This window comes from Ranitomeya imitator, chromosome 1 (genome assembly GCF_032444005.1).
Source record: "Ranitomeya imitator isolate aRanImi1 chromosome 1, aRanImi1.pri, whole genome shotgun sequence".
Classification (NCBI taxonomy): Eukaryota; Metazoa; Chordata; class Amphibia; order Anura; family Dendrobatidae; genus Ranitomeya; species Ranitomeya imitator.
In genome coordinates, this window is record NC_091282.1 from 624,779,741 (window position 1) to 624,785,740 (window position 6,000).

Here is a 6,000-nt window from a genome sequence, read left to right on the forward strand (position 1 = left end):
ACACACAGCAGGGGAACAGCTGACGTTACTGAACCCCAATAACAGAGGAGCGACTGTTGACTTTGCGGACAGCACTTCCAGGCACCAACTGGCGGTGTTAGAGCCCAGGGACAGCAAAAGGAGCAGATTTAAAGTATTGCCGCACACACAGCAGGGGAACAGCTGACGTTACTGAACCCCAATAACGGAGGAGCAACTGTTGACTGTGCGGACAGCACTTCCAGGAACCAACTCGTAGTGTTAGAGCCCAGGGAGAGCAGGAGGAGCAGATTAGAAGTATTGCCAGATACACAGTTGGGAATCAGCTGATGTTACTGAAACCCAATAACATGGCAGCAAGTGTTGACTGTGCAGCCAGCACTTCCATGCACCAACTGGTGGTGTTAGAGCCCAGGGACAGCAGGAGGAGCAGATATGAGGTATTGCCGCACACACAGCAGGGGAACAGCTGACGTTACTGAACCCCAATAACAGAGGAACGACTGTTGACTGTGCGGACAGCACTTCCAGGCACCAACTGGCGGTGTTAGAGCCCAGGGACAGCAGGAGGAGCAGTTTAGAGGTATTGCCGGATACACAGCTGGGAATCAGCTGACGTTACTGAAACCCAATAACACGGCAGCAAGTGTTGACTGTGCAGCCAGCACTTCCAGGCACCAACTGGCAGTGTTAGAGCCCAGGGACAGCAGGAGGAGCAGATTTGAGGTATTGCCACACACAGCAGGGGAACAGCTGATGTTACTGAACCCCAATAACAGAGGAGCAACTGTTGACTGTGCGGACAGCACTTCCAGGCACCAACTGGCAGTGTTAGAGCCCAGGGACAGCAGGAGGAGCAGATTAGAGGTATTGCTTGCTGGAAACACAGCTGGGAACCAGCTGACGTTACTGAAACCCAATAACACGGCAGCAAGTGTTGACTGTGCAGCCATCACTTCCAGCCACCAACTGGCGGTGTTAGAGCCCAGGGACAGCAGGAGGAGCAGATATGAGGTATTGCCGCACACACAGCAGGGGAACAGCTGACGTTACTGAACCCCAATAACAGAGGAGCAACTGTTGACTGTGCGGACAGCACTTCCAGGCACCAACTGGCGGTGTTAGAGCTCAGGGACAGCAGGAGGCAGGAGGAGCAGATTTGAGGTATTGCCGCACACACAGCAGGGGAACAGCTGACGTTACTGAACCCCAATAACAGAGGAGCAACTGTTGACTGTGCAGAAAGCACTTCCAGGCACCAACTGGCGGTGTTAGAGCCCAGGGACAGCAGGAGGAGCAGATTAGAGGTATTGCCAGATACACAGCTGGGAATCAGCTGACATTACTGAAACCCAATAACACGGCAGCAAGTGTTGACTGTGCAGCCAGCACTTCCATGCACCAACTGGTGGTGTTAGAGCCCATGGACAGCAGGAGGAGCAGATATGAGGTATTGCCGCACACAGCAGGGGAACAGCTGACGTTACTGAACCCCAATAACAAAGGAGCAACTGTTGACTGTGCGGACAGCACTTCCAGGCACCAACTGGCGGTGTTAGAGCCCAGGGACAGCAGGAGGAGCAGATTTGATGTATTGCCGCACACACAGCAGGGGAACAGCTGACGTTACTGAACCCCAATAGCAGAGGAGCGACTGTTAACTGTGCGGACAGCACCTCTGGGCACCAACTGGCGGTGTTAGAGCTCAGGGACAGCAGGAGAAGCAGAGTGTAGGCTGAGGCCTAATTTGATCAAGTTGAAAGTGAACCTTTCACCCCCCCCAGGCGTTAGCAACTGAAAGAGCCAACTTGTGCAGCACAAATGTTGCACAAGGAAAAGGTGGTTCTTTTAATTATGCTCCTTGCACACGCTGAACTAAACACTTATAAAATGTGTCCCCTGATACCGTGATACCGTCCCAGAGGTGGTACTTTCCGTCGTCATGAGACGAAGAGCAGCCGGCATACATACCCCTATGGCGCTGGGCGCCGCCTCATCAGCGTTGCTTGAATCTGTCACGGAGCCCACGCTGTTATGTTAAACCTTGGCCATGCGCAGTTATTGCTGCCTGTCTTCTAACATCATTTGGTGTCATGCTAACTGTGACTGTGCGGCCACACCGCCCGAAAACCCGCCTCGCAGTGTCTTCTGATTTAATCCCACTGTGGGGCTGGGATTCCTGGGCATGCGCAGTGCATATCTTCGCCTCTCACTCCTCTCCATCCGCCTTCTTCAGAGTGTGCGGCGTCACGGCCGTGACATGTGATTTGAGATCAGCTGACGCCACACTGTCTGTAGAAGGCGAAGGGAGAAGAGTGAGAGGCAAAGATATGCACTGCGCATGCCCAGGAATCCCAGCCCCACAGTGTGACTAAATCAGAAGACACTGTGTGGCGTGATATCCGGTAGAACGGCCGCACAGGCACAGCCAGCATGACATCAAATGATGTCAGAAGATGGGCAGCGCTAACTGCGCATGCCCAAGGATAAACATAACAGTGCAGGCTCCGGGATAAATACAAACAACGCTGAGGAGGCGGCGTTCGGGACCATGGGGGTATGAATGCCAGCTGTGCTGAGTCTCATTGCAAAAGAAAGTCCCACCTCCGGGACGGTTTCACGGTATGAGGGGACACATATTTTATAAGTGTTAAGTGCAGCGTGTGCAAGAAGCATAAGTAAAAGAGCCATCTGTTCCTTGTGCAGCATAAGTGCTACACAAGGTGCCTCTTTCAGTTACAAACGCCTGGGGGGGACAGGTTCCCTTTAATTGCTGTTTTAGTGCCAGCGTGGCGGTCGCTGGACACGTTGCCCGTTACACAGCAGGGGATCAGCGGACGTTACTAAAACCCAATAACACTGGGTCATGTGTTGTCTGTGCAGCCAGCACTTCTGGGCAGCAGCTGGCGGTGTTGGAGCCCAGGGAATAAAGTTCAGGTGGTTGAAACATGAACACAACAGGAGACCTGGATACTGTTGGCAACCAATTATTTAATCGGTAAGAGGAGTGGTAAATCCCTGTGAGATCCAGGCCTTGTTAATTTTCAATAAAGTAAGCTGGTCCACGTTATCGGAAGATAGTCGTATGCGACGGTTTGTTAGTACACCACCTGCGGCACTAAAGACGCGTTCCGATAATACACTGGCAGTAGGGAAAGCCAGCACCTCCAATGCATACTGGCTAAGCTCTGGCCATGTATCCAGCTTAGAGACCCAAAACTTGAAGGGGGAAGAGCCGTCTGGGAGTACGCTGAGACATGTAGTCTGTCACCATCTGATAGAAACGTGGCCTCCTGCTGACTGGATCCGTCAGTGATGGTGTAGACATTTGTGGCGGGCACACAAAACTTTGCCACTGTTGGAACAGACTGGTCTTGACGTGTGCTGTGGCACTGCTTCTGCTCCTTCTTTGTGCAGAGATTCCTCCACTGCCTCTACGCACAGAGCTGCTTTGTAAAGCACTAGCAGTAGCATGCGCAGCACTTCTCTCGATTGGACTGGAGAAGATGATGGACTGCACCAGTGTGTCTTGGTACAGCCGCATTTTACGCTCCCGCTGCAACGGTGGTATGAGGGTTTGTAAATTGTCCCTGTAGCGTGGATCGAGGAGGGTGTACACCCAATAATCAGCCGTGGTAAGAATGTGGGCGATGCGGCGGTCGTTTCTCAGGCACTGCAGCATGAAATCAACCATGTGCTGCAGACTGCCCACTGGCCAAGAAACGCTGCCCCCTGCTTGAGGCGTGATGTCTGCCTGCACTGCATCACTCCACCTTCGCTCTACATACTGACTACTGGAGATTTGTGTAACTCCCTCCTCTGGAAAGATGTCTTCCTCCTCCATTGACTCCTCCTCATCCTCCTCACAAAAGGTCCCCTGCCTAGTCCTTTGTGAGGAACCACGTCGCGCAGACTGTCCAGAAGCCGATGGCATTTCTGACTCCTCATCCTCAACTTCTTCCACCACCTCATCCCTTAGCGCTTGCAGTGTTCTATCAAGCAGGCAAATAAGGGGGACAGTCATGCTGACTAGTGAATCATCTGCACTCGCCATCCGCGTGGATTCATCGAAGGCCTGCAAAACCTGGCAGATGTCCTTCATAGTGGCCAACTCAGTGGTTGTGAAGTCTGAAGGGCGCGCACTGCGACTTCTTTGCGCCTGATGCAGCTGGAACTCCATTACTGCTGGCTGCTGCTCACACAACCACTCCAACATATGTAACGTGGAATTCCACCTGGTGGGGAGGTCACATATGATGTGATGTTCCGGAAGACGGAATCGGCGCTGCAGAGTTGCAATGCGCGATCTGGCCATGCTGGAAGTGAGCACACTCAAGGCGGACCTTGTGCAGCAGTGCATCAAGATCCGGATAGTCCCTCAGAAAACTGCACAACCAAGTTGAGCACATGTGCCAGACATGAGATGTGGGTGAGGTTGCCGAGGCCCAGAGCTGCCACCAGATTTCGGCCTTTGTCACACACTACCATGCCTGGCTGGAGATTTGCTGGCACAACACATGAGCTGAAGAGGTGGTAGGTGCCGCTGTAGGTTGGCCTAGGTCTTTAGTGTGTTTTTGTAACTCCACCGCGTGCTTGGTCCGCAAATGTTTCCACATATTTGAGGTATTGAGGTTGCTGACATTTCTACCTCGTTTGATTTTCTGATGAAACAGCTTGCATTTGACAAAGCAAATGTCATCTGCAACTGTGTCAAAAAAGTACTAGGCACTGCAAGTCTTTGGAGCGCCAGCTTTGGCTTTTGAAAGAGGCATGCTGCTAATGGGTGCCGAAGTGGAGGCTACAGGCACCGCAGTCTTCCCCCTCCCTCTCCCAGCCTTTTGGGGAATCTCTTCCTCAGAGCTGCTCCCACCACCTCCCTGTTCCTCATGCCATGATGGGTTGAGGACCTCAGCATCTACGCTACCCTCTTCCACCAACTGCTTCTCCTGGGTAGTCTCGGCAGCACAGTACGCACCAGAAACTGGCACCTGAGTCTCATCATCAGATGCATACTGAGAAGTGGTAACCAGAGGCACTGTCCCACCCACCTCTTCTGATTCAGAGGGACAAAGCTGTTGGGCATCACTGCATAAAGCCTCTTCTTCTGATTCTCTAATGCTGCTTGGCTGGCCCCCTGTTTCCAAGCCAAAAGATTCAGAGAACAGAAGTAGAGATGGCTCCTTTCCTGGGCTCTCTGACTGCAATTTGGCAGGTGGTGAAGAGACAGATGGTTGCTCTTCAGTGCTCTGTGCTCTGTGCCTCAGAGGATGTGGCACTAATTGAAGTTGATGCGTTAGCTGCCATCTTTCCGACAACGGCTTCAATTTGTTCGTCCGGCAGCACTGGAGTATGGCGAGCTCCTACAAAGGTCTGCTCCCTGCTAAAACTGGAGGATGATGAGTCACCGGTGCCTGCAGCTGGCACAGAATTCCCACGTCCTCTCCCTGCTCCACTCCCACGTGCCTTACTCCCTGCTTTCTTCATCGTGATAGACTGATAAAGATAGGCAGAAAATAACGGCTTAGTGTGCTTATTCATGAACAGCTGCTAACAGCTATAAGAAACACTTATTTTATGAAGTATGGACTAGACTTTATTATGAGCTTATGTGGCCTACACAACAGTAAAGTGGAGTGTTTGGTGAACTTTGGGTTTGTTTCACAGAACAGACACTACAGAGTGAGCGCAGTACTCACACACAGACCGTGCAGACAGCCGTGAACGGCGCTGCAAGGCCAAGAAAAGCTCCTCTATCTAATCCTATATAGTGTTTTTCCACAATCTAGTGGGATACGGATGGAAAGACACTAATAGGATATTATTGAAAAAATGTGCAGCTGGCTGCACTAATTGCAATTTAGGACAATGGATTCAGCAGTATGAGGCAGTGACGCACCCTGAGCTGAACACAACCGGCTGTGGCTGCGGACAGACTACAAAGCGAGCTGAACTCACATAGACCATGCAGACAGCCGAGAACAGTGCTGCAAGGCCAAAAAAAGCTCTATCTAATCCTATATA